The sequence below is a fragment of the Schistocerca nitens genome, chromosome 2, assembly GCF_023898315.1.
Source record: "Schistocerca nitens isolate TAMUIC-IGC-003100 chromosome 2, iqSchNite1.1, whole genome shotgun sequence".
Classification (NCBI taxonomy): Eukaryota; Metazoa; Arthropoda; class Insecta; order Orthoptera; family Acrididae; genus Schistocerca; species Schistocerca nitens.
Window position 1 is genome coordinate 415,618,545 of NC_064615.1, and position 27,545 is coordinate 415,646,089.

Here is a 27,545-nt window from a genome sequence, read left to right on the forward strand (position 1 = left end):
ATCAGCATGTCAGAGTCTGACAAGGCAGTTAAAGAAAATTAAAAATCTTTTTCTGTTAGCACATAACTGTGCTCAAAGACGATAATGCTGTCTGCTATGGAAAACTAACCAATAGCTGGCAGGTAAATTCATCCCTAGATGTGCCACTCTGTAGCAGAGAGAAGTGACACTACAGTGCAGCCTAAGTCGTGTGGTTTTGGCGGGTAATTTTGTAACACTGTGAAAGTGTTTTCACACTAGACACCAGAGGCACTGTGTTCTATGACGCTTGTGTGCTTACTCTTTCATACTCTGTTGTTAATTAGTTACAGAGTTGCTTTTGACTATTGCATAATCTAGTTGTTGGGCTGCTTCTGCTTCCATGTAAAATGCCTCAATGTAGCGTTCATTAACCAACTCCCTGTGCATTTGAATAAAGTGTTACTGATTCTGTTATGAAGCGTCTATATTGGCAGCTGTAGTATGCATGCAATAATTTTATGCAGACGGCTGCAGACACAAGGCCACACGAACATTGGTGACACCGACATGATAGAATTAGTTGCACTACGTCACCCGGAAGGGTCCGCAAATCGATATGATGGATGCATCAACAAAGCCGTTGCCTTCAGTATCACGAATAGATGTTCATTTGCCAAACTTTCAGGGACATAAACCGGCGTTATGGTTTGCACAAATGGAAGCGAGTTTTCTTTGTGTTGGGATTCAGGTGGATGCAACCAAATTTGCAATCGCAGAGAGCCAGCTGGATCGGAAATATGTAGTGGAGCTCGGAGATGTGATCGCCAGTCTGCCTACAATCAATGCATATGAGAAAATAAAAATGGAACTGATGCAATGGGTTTTCATTTCGCAGGTAGAACGCATCAGACAAATCCCATCCCAAAAGCACATTGCTGACAAAAGACCTCCACAATACTTACGACACCTGTAGAGTAAGATAGATATGGGAACTGTGTCTGATAGTCTTTGGCACACACTGAGGAGTAAGTGCCCGCATCTCGTGGTCGTGCGGTAGCGTTCTCGCTTCCCACGCCCGGGTTCCCGGGTTCGATTCCCGGCGGGGTCAGGGATTTTCTCTGCCTCGTGATGGCTGGGTGTGGTGTGCTGTCCTTAGGTTAGTTAGGTTTAAGTAGTTCTAAGTTCTAGGGGACTTATGACCACAGCAGTTGAGTCCCATAGTGCTCAGAGCCATTTGAACCATTTTTTGAGGAGTAAGTGCCTGCCACCCCAAGAAAAAGCTATTATTGCGTCACAAACTGGCTTGCCTTTAGATGCTGTAGCGGAGTTAACTGACAAAATATTTTTTGCTATAAAGCCTGGAGCAGAGAGTGCAGTGGTGGTACCGTGCAACAGCTTATAGTCGACCTTGGTAACATGGGCTGATTGCAACATGCTGTTCTCTAAATTGATTTACTGACGAAGAAGATGGAAGAATTACTTATTCGGCAACACTGCAGCAGAAACAGTGGTCTTTATCACTAGTTGCTCGACGTCAGATTCTGATAAACCCTCTGTCTACTGATTTCACAGAGATCTGGTCACTGTGCAAGCACCATCCTTACCATAAAATTGCTTTTGATAGTGATCCTATGCTCATCCCAAATTGAAATTTTCAGAATATTTAGGTGTAAAGTGTATCTTTCACATATATTTTTTTGAGAATTTTAAAAATACAGTTTTTCAAAATTCGATAAAATCAACAATGTTGTTTTTATAAACAATGTGTATCTGTATATTAAACTAATGATGTTTGGTATCATATAAAAGAGCTTTACAATGAAGTAAATTTTATTGTTGTAGCTTAATTAGAACACGAGTTATAAAGAAAACAACATTGTTCTGGGAGTCAAAAATTTGTCATTTTTTCAATTTTTCAAAGTCCATTACTCAGTAACGTTTTATCAGAAAAATGTAAAAAAATCAATTTGTGGTACTATTTATGAGTACTATACGCATACTTAATTTCATTTAAATGGGTAAGGTTGAAAATGATGGTTTCATTTGTTGATTTGATGTGGAATGACCCATTAGTGACATATCCAGTACAGTATATTATATTAATGATATAAGAAAAGATATAAATCTTCTTTATGTTTTGACGAGTGTCCTGTAAATTAAGTCAGTGGACATTCTATTCTGTTCCTTATGGTGTAGCTTATGTCACTGAACTAAGGAGATTCTGTTGTTTTTACGTGTATTTCATAATCATTCTTCTCTCGTGATAATTTAATAATGCTAGCAACGCACAAATTGAACTTTTTCACTAATTATATAGAAAATTGATTAAAAACAATCTTTAATTTTACGCTTGCTTTATTGCCGCTTGTGCCTAGTGTCGCAGCAAGAGGCAGATGGTAACAATTTTCACAGCAGTGAGTTTCGCGACTGATATGTTAGACTGTGGTAACATCTAGTTGAACTTTTTGTGTCATCCGCTTCGGTAGATGCGTGGTGACCACAGCGCATTGCTAACCGAATGGAGCTGGCTTCTTGCCTTCTAGGAGTCGTTGCCGTATTCGATTCCCAGTGGAGTCGGAGATTTTCTTCGCTCGGGGGGCTGAGTGTTGTGCTGTGTACATGTTCATATCGTTAGAAATGACATTCTGCTCTAAAGCCTAGTTTACACGACGACACTAGGTTGCTGGCAACTGCGTTACCGCCCACTGCGCATGCGCGCCGCGCGTTTGCGCAACCCGTCAGTGAAACTGAACAGTTTCGGCGTGTTCCAATTTTGGTGACACTAGTTGCATGGGTTTTGAGATTGTGTGTGTTCGTAGAGTGAAGACAAACTGAAATATGAAGTGGGGAACGGAGAACAATGTTCGCTTTTCGGATGTCTATGCTTTGCATAGGTTTTTGTGGGATTTCAGTGATGCTGATTACAAAAATAAACAACATATTGCTGCTTCTGAGACCGTCACCTGAGATCAGAACAGATAGTTTGACAATATCTGAGCTGCAGGGCAAAATTTATTGAATTAGGAGCACATATACAACTGAATTAATAAAAATACAAGCAAATGTAGGCCTAATTCTAGCTGTAGAAATGCTCTTATCTACAAACTAAAATCCCATCGTTCGAATTGGCCGACTCTTTTTAAAAGGAGTGTTGTTGACAGGTTGGAAGACTACACAGATCAAGAAGCTACATTCTTTATTCAATATTCATCTATTTAAAACGTCACAGCAGTACTCACCATTCACATATGGTTGAATTTTGAAGTATTGCCACTGTACAGATCTATCTTTAAGACAGTAGTTTACAAACCATTCTCTTCTTATTGAGACCGGCCTCGAATATTTACTGCTGTTAATGTTAATAATTGTTACTGTTAATAATTACTGGTGTTAATGAAAAAGCGTCATCACCAACTAAAATCGCATCTCATAGCATGCCGAGTGTTCTCGATTATATTGCATGAAATGTGATACGTAATTTCAGTTCTGGCTACAGTGCTTCATTCGTTATAATATATTTATTCCTTATCACATAATTAACTCTATTTAGAAGACACTTTAACAGTTCTGGTGACAATCTAAGATAATTAAAAGAACTTCTTGGGTCTTCCATTACAAATTATGTCAGCAAGGATGCTGAGCAACCGAGCTGACGTCTTTTCTTCATCCAGTAACGAATCGAAGAACGTTTCTTTTTTTTTTTCTTATGCAGCAATTCCATGCAACAAGCTTTAACTCCATCACAACTCGTGCGACGTGCAGCTGACAAAACTTTTATTTCAGACACGACTCAGGAAACCACAAAACGACGAAACTGGAGTATATACTGGTTTCTCCTTGTCTATAGTCAAATATGAAGCCATTTGCGTGCAACTAATTCCACGCAACGAGTGGTCAGCTCAGTGTCGTCGTGTAAACTAGGCTTTAAGTTGGCTATATGGGCAAAAGCCAATAAGTTAGAAAAAAAAGCTTTTTGTGGTATTACACTAGTTGCGTCTCGTATGTTGCGCCACACAACTGGGGGTTCTCACATGTAACTGCAATATGCTACTAGTTGCGACGACACTTCTGTTGCATGTTGGCGCCAAAATCGCATCGGAGGTACGAGGTAGAATGTCTTTGAAAGCATAGTGAGTGTGTTATGTTAGTTTTTTGCAGGTGCTTAGATAAGTTATAGTGACAACAATCGCTTACTAACAATGGGCGGTGTTATACCTGCAGGAGCGTAAATGTAATAACAGAAGAAATGAAAGTGCGTGACTTCCTAATGTGTGACTGTGTTGTGGTGATGGTAGCGATAATTTGTGCAAGTTTTTGCACCTTATTCGATAACATTTTTGCACGTAGCCGTGTTTTCACACTAAAACAAAATATAGCTCTATAACAGCCAAGTGCTTCTGTCTTTCAGCTGTATGTAACACTAAAATCATCACAGACTATGTTGAGTTATCTGTCAGTGTGGATAAGTGTTCCAAGTCTGCGCGTGCAAGGGGATCCACAGCACTAATGTTTTTTCTTGTATGTTTAAGCATTTGATTTCTCGGTGTTTGTGAAACAGTTATTTTGTGTTTTTCGTATTCTGTATCGTGTAATGGCTTCTTAATTAGTATGCAGGTGTTTTTAATTGCAGCACAGTAGTTATGATGACTAGCGTTTGCCCAGTTTTAGTGGTTGTGGTCCCTTAGGTAATTATGTATGGTTAATGGGAATGTAACTTTGTTGTTAGATACCTTTGTAATAGTTTTCCCTGTGTCAACTTGTTAATACGATGAAGCGCTACTGCATTACTGCTTTCCGAATAGTATACCTATTCACAGTTACTTGTTGTTCTAAAGATGTACAGTATTAAATGATTACTTCACACTAACGTTTCTTGTGTTTGATGCTCTCGTACACCATAATTATGCAGGAAGGGTAGATAGATATTGGGTGTGTTCTGTCCATGAGCTGTAGATGGAACTACCGACTATGCTTCCTTACGCATCTTCTTCATTGAATATGGAAAAAGCCATGTGTGCAAAATATTTGAGCGTGTAAAGGTGATAAAGAACAACCTTTTATGTACACCGCTTCTCCACAATGAGTCGAATGTAGTTTTTGATACCATTTTTGTTCAGAGATGGTGCTCAGCTGTCATATGATGAATATTGTTGTGCAGATGCTGGGTGTGTCGTGAGTTTAATGTACAATTGCCACCCGCATGTTAGTAATAATAATAATAATAATAATAATAATAATAATAATAATTTACCCCCTTCCCTCCCATGCAATCACTTGTTTCACAAATAGGCCCTGATGACTCCAGCTTCAGCTAAACGGACAGTCTGTTGCAATATTCATAACATGGCAATATGAACATCTTGTATGAACATTCCTAGTGAGGAAAGTAGGCACTTTATTTTTGTCACATTAAAAGGTTTCATTTTATCTCCTCTAAACACACTAAAAGTTTTCATACATAGTTTTTTTAGATCTTATATATTGCTATTAGTGCTTACATGGCTGTATACTCTGTGAAATAAGTTACTTTCTTGTAGGGGGGAGCTTGTATTGAATGAGCGCATGATGGTCTTTTCTGTAGTACCAAAACCACTTGTCATTTCTCTACATTTATAAATCTATATTATTTCTTCTGTTTTCAATGTTTTCAGTTCATTTTAAGAATCATTGCATGTGTGCTGTACTATTGCATAGGATTGTGTCATTGCTTTCTGCTTTATGCATTCAGTTTGTCTTTCACTTCTCACTTCTAGACTAAATGCCATTCATTTTCAGATCTATCATAATTTTGTACTGATAGTCCTACATTGACATAAGTAATCTTATGTTCTTGATACATACTGTCTATAGAATTTAAAGTAGTCATAAAGTGTGCTAAAGCTTACATATTTTTTTGGACACACTGTGTAGTAGCTTACTTACAGCACACATATGTGTGGTCTGATTACTTGGCAATTTTCTGGTTTGTTGTTTATTCCCTTGCCTGCAGATGGAATAAGTGTGAGTGAACTATCACTCTTTCTTCCTGTTTTGTTTTACTCTTGTTAATGGGAAATCTTCCACTTGGTATAAGATTTTATGAAACAATTTGTGTACTGTCATGAGTGCTCAATTTTTAGTGGCACTTCTGAGGTGACGTTCCGTGCCTGTATTGCTCATCGCCATGCCTGATACATTTCATGTAGGCTATTATTTTACTCTGTAATTATACAATTGGATTTAAAGAGATGATTTTGGTTTGCTGTATTTTTTTAATAGGTGATGGTTTTTGAAGACAGGTTTAGATTTGATACCTTTCGATATACTGTAGTAATCTTACTCTCCCATACATCACCAATAAAATTCTGTCCCTGCACAAGTTTTGAAAGCTTCGTGAGGTGTAATATTACAAAAAATCTTTTTACTTATCTTTATTTTCTCATGTTGTTGGCTCGAATGCTTGTGTGTAGGGGTACATTCTTGAGGCTGAAATTTTGACCTACTGGGTTCCAGAAGTACTGTCGGTTACTATGATTTATTTAATCCTATTCTTCTATATCACACTGATTTCACAATCTCCTTCTTCATAAAACCATCAGTTACATTTTGTTGTAAACAAAATTAAAATCTACGGATGTTATCAGAGTCATGCACACTACTGCTTACATTCCACGTTACTCACAATATTCCAAAGAGTTTACGAAACAAGAGTTTACAAACTTTCTTGATGAAAGAAGAATTCTCACCAGGTTATATTGTTATTTTATAAATGAGTCCTGAAATAAATTTTATAATTTGCGTTCAATTGTGCAATTAATAGTGTGAATTTTAAGTATGCCAGAAATTGGAAATACGGAAGCGTCCGATCTAACCCGTCGGCTTTGACCCATGACGTCACAAATATAGCGCAAACGACAATTCCAATATGGCGGATATAGAAACGTTGCATACGTATCACAAAGACGAAAACACATAGAAAAACAACACACACAAAGGTTTCACAAGAACAATCTGCTAACATTGATAGCAAACAAAGATAATAATAAACAAGTGTTTCTCGAGGCCAGGCAGGGGGGGCTGCGCCCCCCCTGACCCCCCCCCCCCCCCCGCCAAAAAAAAAACTCCCAACCTAACCTCGTATTCAGGGCTACGCTACAGATCAATGTGTAGGTCAATCAAAAGATAAAAGAAAGAAACAAATAAAAAAAAAGAAAAAACAATATTGATTCATTAGACATAACGAGTAGCGACAAAACATATAGATCATAAAGATTGAACAATCTAATGGCAAACTGATAAAAGCCTCATAGACGACGTTAAAACAAAAAGTACAGTAAAAGGGTAAACTATATATTACAGGCCCTAAAACTCCTACTAAGGTAACGTCCACGAGGCAACATCTACAAACACGCCACACTCACAAACCAAACTCCGCGTCGTAATGACGTCACACACCACAACACCCTTACGTCACGGGTCAAAGCCGACGCGTGAGATCGGATGTTTCTGTTGACCCCAGAAATTTTATAATTTCAGATCTTTCTAAAAGAAGAGTAATTTCAACCATTAGTACATATTGATTGCAACAAATTAATTGCTTTTCATACATTTTAGCCTGAAATATAATACATCATACACAAAATCATATGAAATTCTTCTAGTGAAATGCCGAGAATGTTCACCTATACCAGATTCAGGATTAATCCTGGTATCAGCTACTTCCATTAAAAAAAAATATTTTAGAAAAGGGTGTCCCATTACAACACCTAGCTGATGATTTTTCTCCAGAGTAATTTTGATTGACTGTAATGGCAGCTGCAATTTGTCCAGTTTCACTGCAGTGCTTTTATCAACTAGTATTAGCAATGGTTAGTAAGGGATTAAGCATTAAGTTCATAAGCTACAATATTTCGTAGAATAGGCATTCTTTTGTAGGATTGTTTTAATCTTTATTGTCATAGAATAAGTAATTTTATATTTCGCATGATCACATTGCCTATGCCTCATGTCACAGATGGCTGCCTCATAATATTGTGTGGTTTACAGTTCATAAGTTCACACTTTTGTTTGAGTTGAGCGTGGGTGGTACCAGATGAGGAAAGCTGTGGCCTGAATGTTGAATGTTGCTGGAAGAGGATTGTTGTGGGAGTAAACTCACTCTATTCATTTGTGTTACAAATGTGAGCAAAGATAATTTTAAATGCCTTGAATATATTGTTCATACCCGAATCCATTGTCTCAAAGAATTTTGTGAAAGAAACTATTGTCCACAGTAGGCTGTGCAATTCTCCAGTATTCATTGTGCGACTGGCCAGTTTTGGCACTAAGTCATTTTCAAGCACTTATAGTTACACACAAGCATTACACAGTATGCCATATGTGTTTTGGCATAAATCGGAACACCTTCCATATCTGAGATAGTTCATCTACATTACAATATAAGAATGATAACATTGTTTCCTAGAAGCATATAACCAAGTCATCTGATGTGTGAATTACAAGACTTCCACGTAGGGCCTACAGACTATCTGCATGTGGAACTTCTTTTGTTCATAGCTGAGATGACGTGGTTATGTGCTTCTGCATATGGCTTTGCAAATGGAATGTGTTTTGATTGTATTCAAAAACGTGTATGACGTATTGCATACTGCGTATGTATAAGTACTTGAAAATGGCTTAGTGTTGAAATTTGCCAGTTGCACAGCAAATAAAGGATAACTGTACAGCCTACTGTGGAAAGCGTTTTCCTACTCAAGTTAAAATGTTCCATATTTGTATAACTGAAATTGGAAATGTCATCCTCCTCCCAAGTATGTCAGCATATTCCTTCTTTTTCTGCAGTTGAAAGCATCTTGATTGCTACATGAGCATGCCAATCCCCCCCCCCCCCCCCCCCGCACCACCACCACCACCACTACCACTACTCTGCTGCACCAAGCAAACTAAAAGCATCAGTTCAGTTGCACACATTTTCAGTGTAAAGCACCACTAATTGCAAGGATACTATAACCACAGTTGCAATACTCTGCGAGTGATATTCTCATCACTGTTTAGCTTTCACTGGTTTTTCTTGTGGCTATTCACTTTAGAACTGTTCCTTCCATGAAAGCAGTGTATGTTTTGGGTTAGCATGTTGTAGAAATAATGTATTTTCTATGTGTCCAAGTCACAAATATTTCATCTACAAATTGGGATAAAGAAATTTACTTCCGTGTGTCTGAATTCCTTTATAAGTTAGAGAACTTTAGTCTCTCATTTTTGTATATAGAAATGCTACTGTATTGAAGCAGGGTGAGCTACCTTTACTGCTCTGTGACGTTATTTTGCAGGTTTTAATGGAGTGCATGTTATTTTCCAATGTGAGGGCAACTGTAATGTACAGGATGCTGAGTCAGATGTAAGCAGCATGTCTGGGATGATAAATATGATGAAAATATTGTCTAAATTTATCGTATTTTTAGTTTACAATCTGATCTTCCAGGGAGGATGGATTGTACAATGTGCCAGTCTCATAGGCAGTTGGGATGGTTGGCAGGAGTTAGAATATATTCAAAATGGACAGTGATGTTTCAGGGTGAATGTGGAATAAGCGAGAGACTGAGGCAGATTTACTAAGGCATCTGCTGTGAGGCAGACCAACTCACAAGAGAGCCAACCCGATGTGGCCTAAGCTAATCCATTTGCCTTGGAGTGAAGCTAAATTGCAAGAGAGATGAAGGCAAATTGCATAATAAGGCTGGGTGAAAGCTGAAGTCACAGAGAGCGGGATTCACGAGCTCCCTATGCAGGCAGATGTGGGAGACAATAGGCCCTATGGTATTAAGTGATACAAGAGACTGTTAGAACCAGAGTTGTGACATTGAGCATAGGTTTAAGAGCAAGTGATACGATTGTAGCAGATGTATGCAGTGCTGCAAAACAGGCATTTCATAACTTTTTGAAAATATGAGGCTGTCTGACTCAGTATATGCTGCCCTGAAATTTCTCTGACCGCCCATTACTAATAACGTCATTAACATTACTCTCACTAAACAAGTAGAAATAATGTGCATCATAAAATCTTCAAAAATAAAATAAAAAAACCTGTTATTCAATAAAATATCAACAAAGTTAATTACATACTGTTTTTCTGCATTTAGTAACATGTTGAGTTACTCATTTAGCCAGTTGTGTACGATTGAAAGATTTCCCGATTGACTAAAATATTCTGAAGTTATGCCTTATATAAGAAATGAGATATAAAAATACCATCATACTTCTGGCCAAGTAATCTTTTGGCAAGATTCTCAATAATTGTAGAGAAAATAAAATTACAAGCGGATTCTTAACCATCTGATAACAGATAAAATAATGTTAAACTTGTAGGCTGCTGGTATATTCTGTGATCTGTCAAAGATATCTCTGAATCATAATATCCTTTTAAATAAGTTAGGGTATTATGGTAGTTGGATTATATATTTGCACAATAAAATAATACTAATAGAGAAACACTGTTTGGAAGGCAGTTTGCGAAGGCATGTTTGCACAAGGCATATAACACAGAAAAAGTAGTCTGGGTACCTAAGAATATATATAATAGGCAGAGAGGTCTATATACATTAACTCGCTGCCAACAAATAATTTTTTTTCACCAAATCCCAACACCTGCCCTTGTACAAATATGTTTATGTGCTCACAATAATCTTGAACGCTACACCTTCCCCAAACACTGTGCATAGAACTTTGTTGTTAAACCCTACAATTTTACCAATCTCTGGAGTTTGTCTTTACTGAGAGGCTCGGTCAGTTAATCAGAAAGCATTTCCTCTATGTACACAAATAGTTTATAGTAATATCCTTCTGTTTCAAATGGTACAGAATAAAATGTTGCCTAATATCAGTGTGTGTGGATCACACAGTTGTTATTTGGTTCTGAGCTAACTTGATAACTCTCATGTTGTCACAAAATCATCCAGTTAGCTCGACAATTGTGTGCTGCTCAATTTCACATTTTGGAGTGAAAGACAACACCCTGTATTCAGCCTTGACGATACTCAAAGCCACTGTTCTTTGTTTCATCCAAGACAAGGATATTGATCCTTCCATCAGTTTGAAACCGCTACCTATAATGGAATGTCTGTTACATGTTCTGTTTCCCCAGTCTGCATCACTATAAAATTCCTGTTTTCTGCCTTACAGAATCTTAATTTGTAATTAACAGTTCCTTTTAAACATCTAAATATTCTTTTAACCTTCGAGTGGGTGCACCTATGTATAAAGTGCACCAGTCACAAATAACTGTCTTGTACCATTCCATTGTTTCAAGATTGCGAATCAGTAAAATCATTGCAGCTTACCCAATGGTAAGTTATACTGTCACATGTTCAGGTGAGCATTCATAGTTTAAAATAAACAGTGACATAGATGAGAAAAAAATTACGATCCATGCAAGAAAATGACCCAGGTTCCAAGCCAGCTGTACAGTTCACAATGAGGCAGTTGTCTATGAGATAATTAGCAGTTGAATAAGCTGTGGGCTGGAATCTGTTGCAACTATGCTATTTAGTGCTTTGAGTGGGTCATTACTGTGGACTAACACTTGTACGAGGTAACAGACTGATACAATGAAAATTTATTTTATTTTTGTTTAATTTTGTAATAAAAATGGCGCATCCTTTGGGGGCCCATTGCAACCCAATGTTTAAGTAGAGAGTCTTTGCAAAACTTGCTCACAATGTTAGTAGCAAAGGCAATATTTTCCCTTGGAAGTGCGAGCTAAATGTAAAAGACTTTCGCCAAATGGTCTGAGGCGTCTTGTCACGGTCTGCGCGGCAGACATGTGTAGCAAATTCTACAACAGCCCCCTCAGTAGAAGCAGAGCGGATGATACTTACTTGTCATTGCTCCTCGTCGGCCTGTTGCTGCATCTGCGGTTGAGGTTGTGGCACTGATGATTGAAGGTGTTGAGGCATTGATGCTGTTGTTGATGGTATCCATTTGTAAAAAATGCATGCAAGCTTAATGTGGCTGAGTGAAGCAGTCGTGGGCTTGCCGTTTACTGAATCCTTTGTATTCATACCTCTTCATATAAGACATGGTATGGGCCAGTGTAAGGTGGTTGCAATGGTGACTTAACGCTGTCATCAGTCAGGAGTGTTATGTGCGAGTGGCTGTGTAAGTCATAATGCACATAAGTGGTCAGCGTACAATGTCTGGGGCCTTGGGAGTTGGTATCTGAGTGGCATTGTCTCTTAACTGATGGAGAAAATCTGGTCGGTCGTGTTTTGGTATCTGTAGAGAATTGGAATCAACAATACACCAGTTCCACAGCCGAGGAGTCAGTGTCTGGCATATAAGTGGTTCATAGGCCAAGGGAAACTATTGGATGGGCAGATGTCCTTAAGTTCCATGGCACATGAGCACCACCTTCAGGGAATGATGCCTTTGCTCAATCATGCCCTTGTTAGCGCAATGGTAACTGGTCATCTTATAGTGTACATATCCACAGAACTTTTTCAACTGGATGAACAGATCTGAATCAAACTGTCAGGTGTGGTCAGTAGGTGTGTGCAGCTGAACCTTGCTAGCCCATTGATGGAAACAGAGAGGCTAAAGTTTCTGTGAAGATGTTGTCCACCTGCACTGCCTCCGGCCAGCAAGTAAAGTGATCTATCATTTTGAGCGAATATTGCTTGCCTTCTGATGGAGGAAGTGGCCCTACCACATTGAGGTGCATATGTGCAAAACTTAAAGTTGCATCTGAAAAATTGCTGACTGACAATTGCACATGGTGCTGACATTGTGGTCATGTCTGTGTCCTTTACCAGCAGTCTTTCTCCATCTCATGCCAGATAAAAATTTGCGACACCAGATGGAAAGTTGGATGGGATCTAAGCTGGATTAGATAGTGGAGACCATTGAAAACGTGCCATGGGAACACAGCCGGAAGGTATTGGTGCGACTTCCTTGTGAAACATGACAATTTAGTTGGACATGATCGCTGAGAATGTTGACCAGTTCTAACTTCAATACTGAGCTCTTGGTCATCCTGCCGAGGCTTTGCCAGTTCCAGAAAATTAATAAGCTTCAACACACTGCTGACGCGTGAGAGACAGTTTGCCTCCACATCATTAATGCCAGAAATGTTTTAAGTGTCTGTAGTAAATTGATGTACAGACTCAAGGTGATTGTATTGTTGAGGAGAGCAGTTGTTGCTGTTCCTCTTGAAGGTGTAAATTAATGCCCTGTGGTCTCTGTAGACTGTATATTCTCTTGTTTCTACATATGGGTGGCAGTATTACCTTCCATGTATGTGGCCAGGAGTTCATGCGATAAACACTCCACTTCCGTTGTCACAGTGACATTTACAGGAAAAATATGCAATAGTTGCCATGAACCGTCCAACAGTTACTGCAGTGCTGCACTGATAGCTATTTGGTTTGTGTCAGCACCCCCTATAGAGGAAAGCCTGCGCGCCCGCTCAGTGACGTCACGCACGTAGTCTGGTGCCGGTGCTCGCAGTCCATTTGGTGATAGCAGTAGACTGTTAAGGGAACAGCACGAGGAAAATTCGTAAAGAAATCTGACATACCTCTCTCATGAAGTACAAGATTTCCTTTCTTAAATGACCCAGTTCTTTTGTCTGTAACTTATTTCTGCATACCTTTTAGCCCCGACGTAAAAAGTAGATGTAATAACTTTCACTATCTGAGGCATCAAAACTCCCAAATGAATGGACCCATTTCATTGTAGTTTATTTTAAAGTTGCTTTAATGGGGATTGTCATGACTTGTTTGATGACAGTCTGGTTAGCTGTTCAAAGATCGTCAGCTACACAAAGTGCAAGTGTTTGCCACCAGTGTGCTCTTTTCCAATACCATTCCTAAACTGTAAGTGCTGTAGTATAAATTGTAAATCTCGAAAAGGCCAATCTAAACGTCTACAAGGGTATACATTTATCTTTTATGGCTGACCACCATTCACCATTCTTCCGTTTTGTAGTTCCTGTGTAAGACGATTTTCAATGACAAAAATTTTGATTGAAACCCACCCGCGAAAGATTCTCGTATGCTCTCGCGGACTTTCTATTAGGGTTTTTGTTTTGTTTTTTTAAGTTAAATAGTGCATCACTTTGACGCAGGTCTAATAATGTGGACGGCATTTTGCAAAGTAGCACACTTGCAGCTCACATTTTACGGACACAGTTATTGCCGCTGTTTATTCCTTATGTAGCAAAATCCATTTTAAAACGTGATTGGTTGATATACCTGTGAATTAAAAAAAGAAACACGAAAATTGGGCAAATAGTGTTCGAATTATAACACCCCCTATAGAGAGGCACTGGTAATAAGCAATTGTATGAGTCGTTTCAAAAACTAACACTGCCCTGAAAGACATGTTCTACATATGTTTTAGTCCACCATTTCAGCAACCTTGCATTCATGCTTTTTTTTTTTTTTTAATTTAAAGAAATTTCTCCTGTGAATAGTTTTTAAGTGAAATGCAGTTCTAATGAATGATATGATATGTCTTCTCAGTTTGTGCACCCTTCCCTAGGAAACTTTCTTTCCATTAAGAAAATCTCACTGACCCAAGATGAGTATGTAATGGTATTGCCGTAAAGTTTTGGTATGCCAATACAAATTTCAATGAATTCTCTTTTTCTCAGTAAGTTAACTAAATTTTCATTATGTATTGAAATTACATGAGGTCTCAAAATACAGATTACCAGGTTAGAATTTCGCTGCTCTAAACTGAATACCTTTGAAGAAAGAATGTTTCTGTACTAAGAAAATATATACTTTGAAACAAACTGTTTGCATGAATTGCACATAAATAAACTTTCATTTCATCTGTTGGGAAGTTTTATGACATGATGTGACCTGTGATGAAATAATTGTGAAAAATGAACACTTACCTTCATTTGGCATCACATTTGGGCTGCACTCACCAGTGGCTTAGATACTTCATCCTTCCATAAGTTGGGGGAAATGGGTGGAGGTGGGGGTTCAGCTCTGTTTAGTTACAATACTTTAACATATCATCATTCCAACATATATATACACTGGTAATTGTTTAGAAGTGGAACACAAGTTTCATCTACTGACCATGCTGATATGAATGAATGCAAATGAAGTAAAAAAATTCTGTGTGTGAATGAATTTATTTATTTCTTTTATTCATCTTCCATACACTCTTGTCAATAATCACTAACACATGGAATGAGAAAAATTTTAGATTATAGTGGTTCACAATAGAAAATTATAGATGTACAGCATGAATACTATGTAGGTACAAAATAATTAAGACTTGTGGACACCAAGTCCAAACATTAACAATAAGCACATTCTTGAGACTTAAGTTTCATAATTTTAGAAATAATAATGATAAATTTTGAACAACATTAATTATTAAATTGCTATTTTATAATCTCCAGGGTAGTAATGGAAGGTCTTTAAGTAAGTGGTACACTAAAATAATGCAAATAAAACACTGCACCATAAAGTTTTGTGTAGGAAGAATGCATATGAAAGCACTGTAGTAGAAAAATGGCAATGCATATAGACATTATATTAGGCCATCCTGTAAATTGCAAGTAATTACCATCTGTAAGTGTATCTTATGTGGCAAAAATGTGTCAAGTGGTGTTGGAATATGATCTGGTTACATTAATTAGATTAGGTGAGTGAAAAGCAATTGTGACAGGCTTAAGCTTTTTGAATATTCTTTTATAAACAAATATATTCATAAAGCCAACAGAAGGGTGTACCTGAGAGTCCACCTCAGATATTTTCCTCCTCAGCAAAGATGAGCTAACAAGAAGGCACTTTACGGCACAGAGCAAGCATCTATTTAAAGAGCTCAGTAATTAGTCAACCTGAGGATTAGTGACACTCAATAGTGCTTGTAACAGAAGTGAGAGCTGTTCCACAATTACATTACTATTAGATGAGGAGACCCGCCAATCATTATACACAAAGAAGGCCATGAAAGTACTGCAAAGCCCTCCCCTACCAGCTTCTCCATTTGTAATGGTAGTAAAATATATACAAACATGATCTACATAAGAAAATGTTGAGAGAACAATAGTTATAACAGCTGCAGAGAAAGTAGTAAACTCAGAAAAGGAGAGGCAATTGTCACAGCATGCACATCTGCACTCATAACAGTGAGAGCAGTAGAAGACAGAGGAACACCACAAACACTACGTGAAATAGAAGTTTGTCTACCTAAAGAATGCATAAATACTGTAGTAGCTTTTTCAACAGTAACAATTAATGAATCATTACAAATTGGCAGATTTCTCACATGTATCACAAGCTAAAGTAATAACTTCAGTATACAAAGAAAAGTGTTGCAGAGAATGTAGAGAACTATAGAGCAATTTTGCTCTTGTCTTCCATTTATCACCAAAACAAACTAACCTTGTTTGCAAAAAAAGTGGAGTCTGCTATAGCACAGTTTGTGTAAGGTTTTCTCAAAATAATAAAGGAAGTTGATCAAAATAGCATTGTCTTGTCTTTGTCAAAGGCATGTGCCATGTTGGGCCACATAACCTTATTACACAAATTAGAAATACTATGAATAAGGTGTGCAGCAAAGAAGTCATTTAAGTCATACTCGGAAAACCAAGTGAATTGATTTTTAGGTTTCACATACTATAAAAAGATTACGATTGGTCCTCTCTGCTTGCCACACCCCCTCCCCTCCCTCCTGTATGTATCATTCACCATCCAGCTTCAACTGACAAAGAATTAGTGTAAGATTCTTTATATTAAAGATTAATTTCTTTGATAAAAATTTCAAGTTAGGCTATTAGTGTTGATAGCTGTTAGCAGCTGTATATTAAAATATTTATATCAACTCTCAGCCATAAGTTGCAATTTGGTAAGTTTGACTAGTTTCAGATTAACCTAATTAGTTCAGCTTAAGAGGCATTTGTTGATGTGGCAATATTACTGATGACAGGTTTTGTATTAATGATTTAAAAAGAATCTAAGATAAAGATTTCAAAATTATGTTGTAAGAGTTTGCAGTTTTCGCTGAGTGTTTTTTGAATTTTTTTTTCCATTAACCTTTTTACAGTAGTTGTTTAAAAATATATTGACACCAACCCAAACAACACTTTTCATTATTGCCTGGGATGAATGTCCATTGCAGCATACCCCATCAAATAATAAAAAGTCATTTTCTTGAAGAGTAGCAAGTGCTACTGCACAGGCAATAGCATGTTGATTCGTACAGGCAAGAAAATCTCTTTCATGTTCTTTGAGAAGTTTGCTGATGACAATATAAGTGTAGACAATCATATTTAAAATAGTGTGTGATGGGTATTTTAGTCCTCCATGATCAAGTCTCTGTATCAAACTAAAATGTTCGTTTATTGGCAACTCCCTTTCAATCACAGTTTCATTAAGGCAACTCTCACATTTCAGCTTCTTAGTCACTGCATGAGCACAGTAGCCTGCAATGAAAGTTAAAGACGTTGCAATATCCTTCACTGAAAGAACATCGTCTACAGTTACACTGACTTCTATGTCTAATGTGTCTGTTTCTTCAACTTTAGAAAACATAAAATTTTTTATGGCCCCTACTGTGATATTGCCATAGGAAGGAGAACATAAAACTAAAGACATTACACTTTGAATTCGAAGCTTCTTTTCTGCTTCATAGACTTGTGTCACTGAAACATTGTATTGGGAACCTGCAAGCTGTCTATACTTTCCAAAACGCCGCTCAAGAACATCTGTTTGCAGCTTGGCTGTCAGTAAATAGCTCATACCTAGCTCTTCAGTACAGTATCGAGCAATCTCTGCAACGGCATATGTTGTATGCTGAATAGCAAAAAATGTTTCTTTTGTGAGAAACCCACTTGACAAACCCTTTGCTTTCCACACATCAAGCCAGTCTAGAAAATCTAGCAAAAATTGCATAGGAACGCTATCAGTTGTCAACGGATCGATATAATGATTCTGTTTGTGTTTCCCTTTAAACACTGATTTCACATTCATGACATCAAACCATTTTGTTATTATTCGAATGTATTCTGCTGTTGATGGTGCATGTCTCAAATCAAATTTATCACTAGCTACCTCAAGGCCCTCTGACACATGTTGATTGAATATCTGCATCACTAGTTTCATGCTCTGTTTTTCTAACGATGTAGGGCAAAGTGATTTGAGAGACAATGTGTGACAATATTTTACTAAAGAACTGGAATCTATGTCATAAATCTGTTTCAGTGTTTTAAAAGAAGCTACAGAAAACTTATTTTCTTCCACTTCTTTTATAACTGGAAACTGAGGATAAAACATAGCTTTACCATCATTTTTTTGGTTCAGCCACACATTTCTTATGCATTTAACAATGTGTATGGCATCAATTAAAAAGAAAAGTGGGCGATTAGGATCAGATGGATGTTTAAAAACTATATTAACAGCTTTATCCAGAGAAAACATGGACAAGGTTTTGCTATTGATTTTGTTGTTGTCAGTTTCCACACAAAAAACCCTATAGCCTATTAGTTCAAGGCTATTTATTATGGCCAGTAGCACATCGTATAATGCATTAGATGAAATGGTTTTCACCGGTAAAATGTGAAAAACATCCCTGTTCAAAGACTTGACACTCTGCAACATAAATACAAACTCTGAATTTGCAGCACATTCAGAGTTATATGACATGCCCAAAACACTACCTCCTTTATATTCCAAATAAGAATTTAGATGAATTTCATCTACACTCAAAACAACATTGACATCATCGCTGTTCAAGTATTGAAATTTCTGTCTTGCATAGGACAGGAAATTACTTCCCCCAAGCCTTTCATGAGATGGATTCACATTAAATTTGCTGCAGATCCTACACAGAGTGCTTGGATGTGGCATTTTCATTAATGAGCTGCTATGTAAAAAATTGTAAGCATGAGATGAAATTGAAAACAGCAAACAACACAGTATCATAAATGTAGAACTAAACCTATGATTAAATTTCTTGACATTTATGAGACTAACTTGTTCATATATAAAGTCTACCATCTCCTTTTCACTCTCCTGTAAACTGTCTTTCAGCACTCCTAGACTGTCTTTCACTATCTCTACAATACTATCTATAGAAGTTTCTGAGTGCCCACAATCTGTGTCTGAAAACTCCTGCAGTACACTGACAATTTCATGGATATTGGTTACAATTACAGGAAAAGATCTTTTTCCTAATGTCTTAATTTGTACATCTTTCTTAAACAATGAAACATTTAAATTACTATCTATAATGACATAATGTGTGATTAATGGTGCTGGTTTTCTTATTATCTTTAAAAAACACACAAAATCACTGTGTTTGTCGATCACACCCCACTCGTTGGGCAAATCCACTTCCTTCGTACGCAACATCAACTCTTGTAAAGAACTGAAGCTGAAAGTGTTTTCATAGTCCTTCTGTGATGCTAAACTATATTGTAACGCTGCAGCTAACTGCTCATTTTCAAGCCTTTGCTTTTTCTCCTCTGGCCCTTCACGTCTACTTTCTTCCTTTGAAAGGTAGGAAGGACAGTTTGGGAGTAGTGATGGAACTGCATCTGGTCTCAAACGTGGTTTGAGAAGGGGGGGCTCTTAATAACTGACCAGTCGTTTCATCCACAATTTGTGTTTCCCAAATAACATCAACCTTGTGGAAGTGAACATGACATACCTGTAATTAAAAATGAATAAAAATGGAAAAGGTGCTTACAATTGAATGTGATGACAATATTAATAGTGTGAAAACAATTTATGAATATAAAGTTAGTTTCTAGTTCTAAAATACAAATAGACTCCCAACTAAAATGCAGAAGAATACTCAAGTGATAAATGTGGCCATGGCACAGTAACTCTATAAAACAGTAACACTACAATATCAAAACACATGCAGTTACATGTCATGGCAACAAGCTCTTAAAGAGATGGTGAAATGAAGAAAGTACTTGCCCCATCAATAAATACAAACATTGACTAATGTTTGTAGCATAATTCAATAACAGTGATAATTTTTTTTATAATTTAGCCTTGAAGCTCATATATTCACTAGAGGGGTGGGATTTTTGCTTAATGTCTTGCTCTATTGCCCCCCCCCCCCCCCCCCCCCCCGACACACACCTCGGACACAAGAAAGCATGATGACACCAAACTCACACAGGTGTAATCCATAGAAGCAACTGTGAAACAGTAATAGAATAATACAAAGTAATTGTCACACTGTGTAACCTTTAGAACTATGAAATACTTAAAGGTAGTGCTTTTTATCAGATAGACACTGTTTTGCTTTTGTATTTCTGCTGCTATTTCCTAATCAATATATCAGTTCATAACTTACATAAAAACTGACAATATGATGAACTAATACATTGCCACTTATGTGCTGCCTATTAGGCTAAACATGAGCACATAATTGCTTTCAAGTACTTCAGCTGTGTATCTATAAGACAGCTGTGTAGGCCACTGGCATGTATCTGAAATTCCAGACCCAGAAAGTAAGAATTTGTAAAATCCACAAGTATTTTTTATTTTTTACATGTTTTCACAGTTTCTCCCTTTGCATTTTGTGATGGCCTGTTAATCCATTCAGTACTCATTCATTTTTCCTGTCTATGGTTCACTGTAAAGTCGAAAGCCTACTATATTCCCTAATAGTAAGATTCCTTGCATTGACTTCAAATTCCCACCAATAATTTATTAAAAACAAGCAATTGAGGCACTGTTTTTACTTCATTTTCAATTTCTGGGTACACCACATTCCTTGTTTTTGAACAGGCAACTTCCTAAAGACTTTTACAGCAAAAAGAAACACTAAATACTAGAAGCAGAATATGTCGAAAGTCGTCTGTATCTTAAGTGCATGTACGTAATTATAAACCGAGTTTTATTCCTAACAACAGACAGCATAAACAGTAAGTATAAAGATATACTGAGATATTTAACTACGTAAGTATGACTGTGCTTAGGCTATACTGGTTGAACTTGCAGAATACAGAATTCATATAACCTATACCAGCTAAACTGTAGAATTGCCAGGGCAAGAAAACGAAACACTATTTTCTTCGGCACTTATGCAGTTAAGATCTGATATATTAGTCAAAATGTCGCTGACCTTCCTTACTGCATAAGTGCCTATTCTTTGTTAGCACACTTAACCTCTTTTAAGAATCCGGAAATTTAAACACGGTTACTTTTGGTCCACCGTCGTAATTTCCTCTACAATTCGGCACACAACAACGACATGGCATTTTGCAGGCAACGAAATTTTCACGGGCAAGAAAAACAGATCACCAGTTTAGTGCACAGAAACTAAACAACCAAATCACGTACACTAATGCAGGAACACCATTCACTATAATAGTAAACTGACGCGAAACTCGCCGAACGACTATTCACAAGCACTGTTCCGTGAAACTGTTGAAGAAGGGACCATGTGTATAGCCATCTTGTGATGTCACGCACTACGTAGACAGGCTTTCTTTTACAGGGGGTGCTGTTTATGTCCACCACCAACATAAAGGTTGCTTCGAACTTGGGTGCATGAGGAGTGCTGTGTTTGTCATATTTTGCTTCCCAGCCTCGAAAGCGAAGCGTGTTTCCTCAGTCCACTGCACTAGGATACTACCACTGCTCAAACTTGCAGTTGACTTTGTTTAACATCACACTGTACTGTTTGAAACATTTGAGTACTTCCTTAAGGTGCTGGTGACGTTACTCCTTAGTGGCTGAATACTTGAGTATGTCATAGAGGTAGGCAGAGCAAAATGGCAGGCCCTGTAGGATGGACTGGATGACCATTTGCCAAGTTTGGACAGCATTCCATGAACTTGCTCTCAGAAAGTCCATTTGGAGTAATAATTGCCATGTTTGTGATGTAATTCTCTGCTACAAGAATCTGCATATAAGCTTGGGCACAGTCAAAATGCTGAATATTGTAGCTGCATGTAATACAAAATTGTAATCTCGCAGCAAGGGTACTACATAGCAATTGAGCACAGTTCTAGAATTGAGCATGTGATAATCACCGCATGGACACCAGGCTCCTCCTTTCTTTGGAACAAGATGTAAAGCAGACGACCACAGACTACTTCACATTTGGATTGTTCCTTCCCTAAGTATTGTGTTGAATTCAGCCTTAGAAGTGGCTATGCACTCAGGTGCCAAATGCCTAGGTCTCCTAGATACTGGGGTATCATCTGTGGTTTCTGTATGATCCACCGTATTGTGTGGCACTTGCGTAGGTCTGCCTGGAGATCTAGTCAAAGCTGGGAATTGTCTTAGCAGTGAGGCGTGTGCTCTGCATCACACGCCTGTATCATTTCAGCACTGTGCACATTTGCATTGCTTGAAACCCTGCAGTCCTGTAATGCTGCCAACCAGGTGAGCATTGGCTGCATCCGTTAAGAAGTGGTAATGGCGAAGAGATCAGCTCCTATTATTGCCTCCACAACAGTGATTCAAGCCACTGCATACGTTGGTATGGACAAGTTATTTGTGGTGGATAAACAGAACGCTGGTGGCAGTTTGCAGTACTGCACGAAGTTTCTGGTAAGATGCTCAAATCATAGCCAGTATCTGTTAGGTAGTTCTTTTAGGATCTTCTATCACTGAAGAACAGGCGGCGTGACTTCGTGGGGCAGTCAGTTGCACCTACGATTGACCGCCGCTAGCATTTGGGAACAAACGAGGTACCAGCAAGGGGCCTGTTCTGTGTTAGACATTGCCCTCTATTTGAAAGCAGCCTTTAACTGCCAAATGATCTTTAAATTTTGGTATTCAATTTTCAAAGGTTTTTGATACTGAAGACCCATCTTACTTTAAGCTTTCTTCCAATTATCTGCAGTTGGGCTGGGTACAGATTCATTGTTGAATGTTTGAGCAGCCATATACATCTCATTATCCAGGCACAGTTTGGGTTATACTGTATGTGATGAATGCAATAAATTTATGTCCTCTGCTGCAGGAGTTTCCTGTATTTCATTATCCATTTCATCTTGAATAATACCTCATTGCTCCTGAACAACTTCTTCAGGTCATTCCTTTCTAAATTTACTGTTGTCTTTGCATGTTCTTGGACATAATCTTCATGATTAAGATCTACACATACTTTTTCACGATTTGTTTCATTTTCACCAGATTCTAAAAATATTTTATCTCTGCTAGTTATTACTATTTTTTGTAAATCTGTAACCTTTGGAATCTTCGCTGTGTCCAGTAAAATGTAGCTTTCATGTTTAGAGTCCCAGTTTCTTCCAAGTTGTGCCATGGCCTTACATCCATAAATTCTTAGATGATCTAGATCAGGTTTCTTTTCAGACAAACTTTGCATGTAGTCTTATTTGGTACAGCTTTAGTAGGCAATCTGTTATTTAGATACACTGCAGACGATGCTGCTTCTGCCCAATAACTTGTTGGTAATCCTGCATCCTTTAACAAGGTCCTTGCTTTTTCTACAATTTTTCTGTTAGCACATTTTGCTACTCTGTTTCAAGCAGAACTATAGTGAATTGTAGTTTGATTTCTGATTCCAAATTCTCTGAGTTGTTGTCTAAACTGTTTATTAACATATTCACTATCATTGTCTGATATGAGAACTTTTACTTTCTTACCAGTCTGTCTGTCAACCATGATGTGAAAACTGTAAAATATTTTGCCCAGTTTGCCCTTGGTTGCCGGGAAGTAAATGTTTGTTTATCTTCAAAAATCGTTACTCAAGACAGGGAAATGACAACTACCTCCTATAGATTCTCTTTCCATATGCCCGCAAAGGTGTGTGTGTGTGTGTGTGTGTCAACTGTAAAAGCTCAGTAGATCTATTTTTACTTGTTTTCAATGGTAATCTGGCTTGCTTTCACCATAAAAAACTTTTTGCAGAATGTACTCTATAACTATTTCGTACTTGAAGAACATCTAACTTATAGAGACCCCTTTTCCTTGCTGTGACCATCACAGTGTTGCTCTGATCAGTTATTTCTGCAGCATTTAAATAAAAAATTACCTTGTTGCCCTTAATCACTGTTTCACTCTCTGAAAGCAAATTAGTAGCTATCTTTCCTGTCAGTTCACATTGTAGCTGTTGAAACACCAATGTGTGTTTTAGGAAGAACATCTTATAAAACTGATTACTGATATGCACAGATGCTCCAGATTCCAGGAAACAATATGTATGCTTACTTCCAGTTTTACCATAAGAATAATATGCAGTGTGTTATCTTTATTGCTTTGGAATTTGACTTTTTCCTTGTGCACTTGTTTTTCCGTGCAGTGCGATGCAGAGTGTCTCATTCTTTGGCATTCATAACATTGAACACGTTTATTCTAATACAAAGCCATTTCTTTGTCATGGATAGGATATTTGTGTACATTCTTAGCATCGTGGTGCTATCTTGACTTTCACACTGCCACCTGCAATTGATATCCCTGAACTTCTAAGCCCATTATCAAGGGGGAGTAATTGTCAGGTAGTCCCATTAGTAATGAGGTACCAATCCATTCTTCAGCAATGTTGAATCTGATATTTCTTATACAGTTTGAAGTGGAGATGATATTGTTTACACATTCATCAACATTTTTGCATTAATCAAACCTTTTGATAAGCTCTCTTAGCAAAACCACTTTCCCAGGTAAACCTCTTGTCTTCAAAAGATTGTCCCTTTGCTGCACTGGCCTTTCTTATATGAACATAATTTACAGAATCAACTAGAAGAATTAATTTGAATTTTGCTGTACAGTCGTTCTTCTGAGTATCTGAATCTGTGAACGTTAACGTTCCATCAGTGATGTCCCCAAGGTAGTCCAACTGTAGATAAGCATCTACTGCTAACTTTCTAGGTGCATAATTTTCTCAGTGCGTGAGCTTATCAATCTGTGGTATATGGGCAGAAGCCATTTGTGCAGTTCAAATTCAATTACTGTAGATTATGAACTGCTCACAAACAATATTAAGTTTTCCACCTTTCACTGGTCAAACTTATTCAGTTGAATCTTCCTAGGCCCATAACCTGTTGGATTTTATGTTTGCACAGTAAAATAATGATGAAGAGACACCATTTAGGAATATATGTTTTAGCATATTTAATGTGTCTCCGGCAATTTACAAAAGCATACTACACAAGGCATAAATGACACAACATTTAGTCTAGATACCTAAGAATACATATTATGGGCAGAGAGGTCTATGCATGTTAACTCACTGCATAAAAAGTATTTTGTTTATCAAATCCTGACAATAGTGTAACAGGGAATGTCCCAAAATGGTTCAAATCATATCTCTTTGAAGGAAACAAAGAATTCAACAAGAAAGAGTCCTGTATTAAAACATTAGCCACCATTCAACTGACAACTGATTACATCTGCTGTCCCACAAGGTTTTGGAAGTCCTTTTCTCTTTCTTCTGAATGTTAATGACCCTTCACATGTTATGTTACCAGAAATAAAATTTGTTTATCTGTGTTATAGAAAGAGTAGTGAATGCAATTTTCATGGGCATTAATGAACGGTTAATAGCCAATTTTTAGTCATTAAACTCTGATAATGCAGTGAATACTCAGTTCAGAACTTCTAAGAGGTTTCTTCACAGCATATATGTAAAATAAAATGACAAAAAGGTAGAAGGTAACAACAAAAATAATCAATTTTTAAGAATAAACAGCTAGAAGAGTTTGACAGTGTTAAATTGTTGCGATTATAGCTTGATAATAAATTCAGTTGGGAAGTACATACGAGAGAGATACTATGCACCTAAACAAATCTTTATTGACAGTGTGGACATTGTCAGACATAGGTGCATGTTTTTTTTTTTTTTTTTTTTTTTTTTTTGCCCAAAATTGTTGAATATAAATAACTAGCCATGTAAATGCTGAAGAACGCACTGCAGAGGACTGTTCAAGGAACTGGGGAGACTCACCACTGCTTCACAATATATATTTTTTTCCTTGATGAGGAATGTCATAAATAATATATCTCTCTGACATCTGTGGCTTGGTTGATGGAATCAGTACTTGAAAGACAGTTAATCTTCACAAAGATTTAAAGTCGATTACTTTGGTCCATGGGGAACAGTCGTTGCAGCAGAGCCATCCATGCTACAAAGCTCAGTTACAAGGCTTCTTACTGAACTAGACCAGAGGTATTTGCAGGAGACGTTGTGCAGAGTTTGGGAGGGTAAAAGAGAGAGGTTTCTTTTAGCAACACTGAAGACACACTGACTTTAAAGGTAACACTTCAAGATATGTGCCTCTTTGCCAACTACGAGGAATGATGCTGCTGTTGCAGACAGAGCAGCAGGTCTTTTGTGAGGATATAATTATTTTCATAAATAGGGTTTGTCTTTTCACATTTCATAATCAAGTGAAAATAAGTCTCTTTGGAAAAATCTTTGCGGAATGCAGTCAGTGGAGGTAGTAAAAAGGTAACTGCCCACAACACAGTTGTGGCATTGGGCACTTGACAAGCAAGTAAATAAGTCTGAAATGCATTACAATTATGGTAAGAGGGAATACCATAAAGGGGATATATAGATCAACCTGATAAACACCTAAATGGCTAATAACATACCATACAAGCAATCATACTGGCTTGGTTCTCTCACCACTGTCCTACAGAATTCCTTGTGCTATCCCTGGATTGTCAACTTCCCGTTTTTCAGTAAGCATGGCTTCCTTAATGTATGTAACTTAATGTTGCTTCAGCTATTAAGTTTGTAGTATCTTTCTATAGTCCTAGTCAGCTCAGCTGCTAACCTTACTGAAAGTCATTCGGAACTAAGTGTGATCTGTAATTGTCTCACCTCTCTTCTTATAATGTTGATGGCACCCTAGTAGGTGGAATGAAAGTGAAACAGGGTATTTTCTGAGTACCAGTACCACACTGCTTTAGAAAGCATTTTTTGGAGATTGAGCACTTTTCCTTTGCAAAGGCTTCTGTTGCACTAGTTTTATGTCTTTCTGCTTCCCATGCTGCATTCTAAGGAGCTCTTCTTCGATGACGACTGATCTGTTTTTGGCTTTATAGTTTTTGCTGTGGTACATAGACTGTGCAGGACACTTACTGTTACGTTGCAAGTAGGGCCATTCCATGTCAAGTGGTCTAATTTTGGAAAAATTTCCTCATGATCATCACTGATTTTGCTGAAATTTTGTGTGAACATTTGAACACATTCCCAAAGAACATTGGTAAAGTTTTTCTTCCGTCAGTTTGATACTTGCATAGATGTAGCCATTTGTTCGACCCCACAGTCCAACTATTAACAGTGCACCTGTGAGTTTTCTGGCCATATTTTCTTGAAAGGAACAAAATCAGGCCATATTGTACAACTTGTGCACTGTCTTAAGTGAAATAATTAAAAAAAAATTAAATTCCTGAGCATTTTGCATATGGATCACTTCTGGCAAAGCCGATGAAAAAGTAGACACTTGAAGAAATGTAAAGTTTAGCTTTTTATATCTCCAAAAGTAACTGCAAGATAAATCTGAAACATGAAATGTATGAGCTTACCAATACGAGGGCTTAGAATATAAAATTTCATTGTGCTACTTGTTTTCAATAGTTTGCTAATGGAGGGCAAAGTTGATAATTTTTCTAAAAACACAAAAACTGGCTATTTTTGGCCTACTT

General features: G+C 37.5%; 1 protein-coding gene across 16 annotated transcripts in view; it reads left to right on the top strand.

Annotated features, from left to right (window-relative positions):
* The first annotated feature begins 3,696 nt into the window (after positions 1-3,696).
* LOC126236282 (transmembrane protein 94) overlaps positions 3,697-27,545 on the top strand; it is a 538,855-nt gene continuing 515,006 nt past the window's right edge. For 9 of the 16 annotated variants that reach the window (XM_049945454.1, XM_049945456.1, XM_049945460.1 and 6 more), the window contains exon 1: positions 3,814-4,479. The gene's annotated coding sequence lies outside the window, so the exon portion shown is untranslated. Of the gene's footprint in view, positions 3,781-3,813; positions 4,480-27,545 lie in introns of those variants that run through there. The other 7 variants (XM_049945446.1, XM_049945451.1, XM_049945453.1 and 4 more) reach the window with 4 other exon arrangements.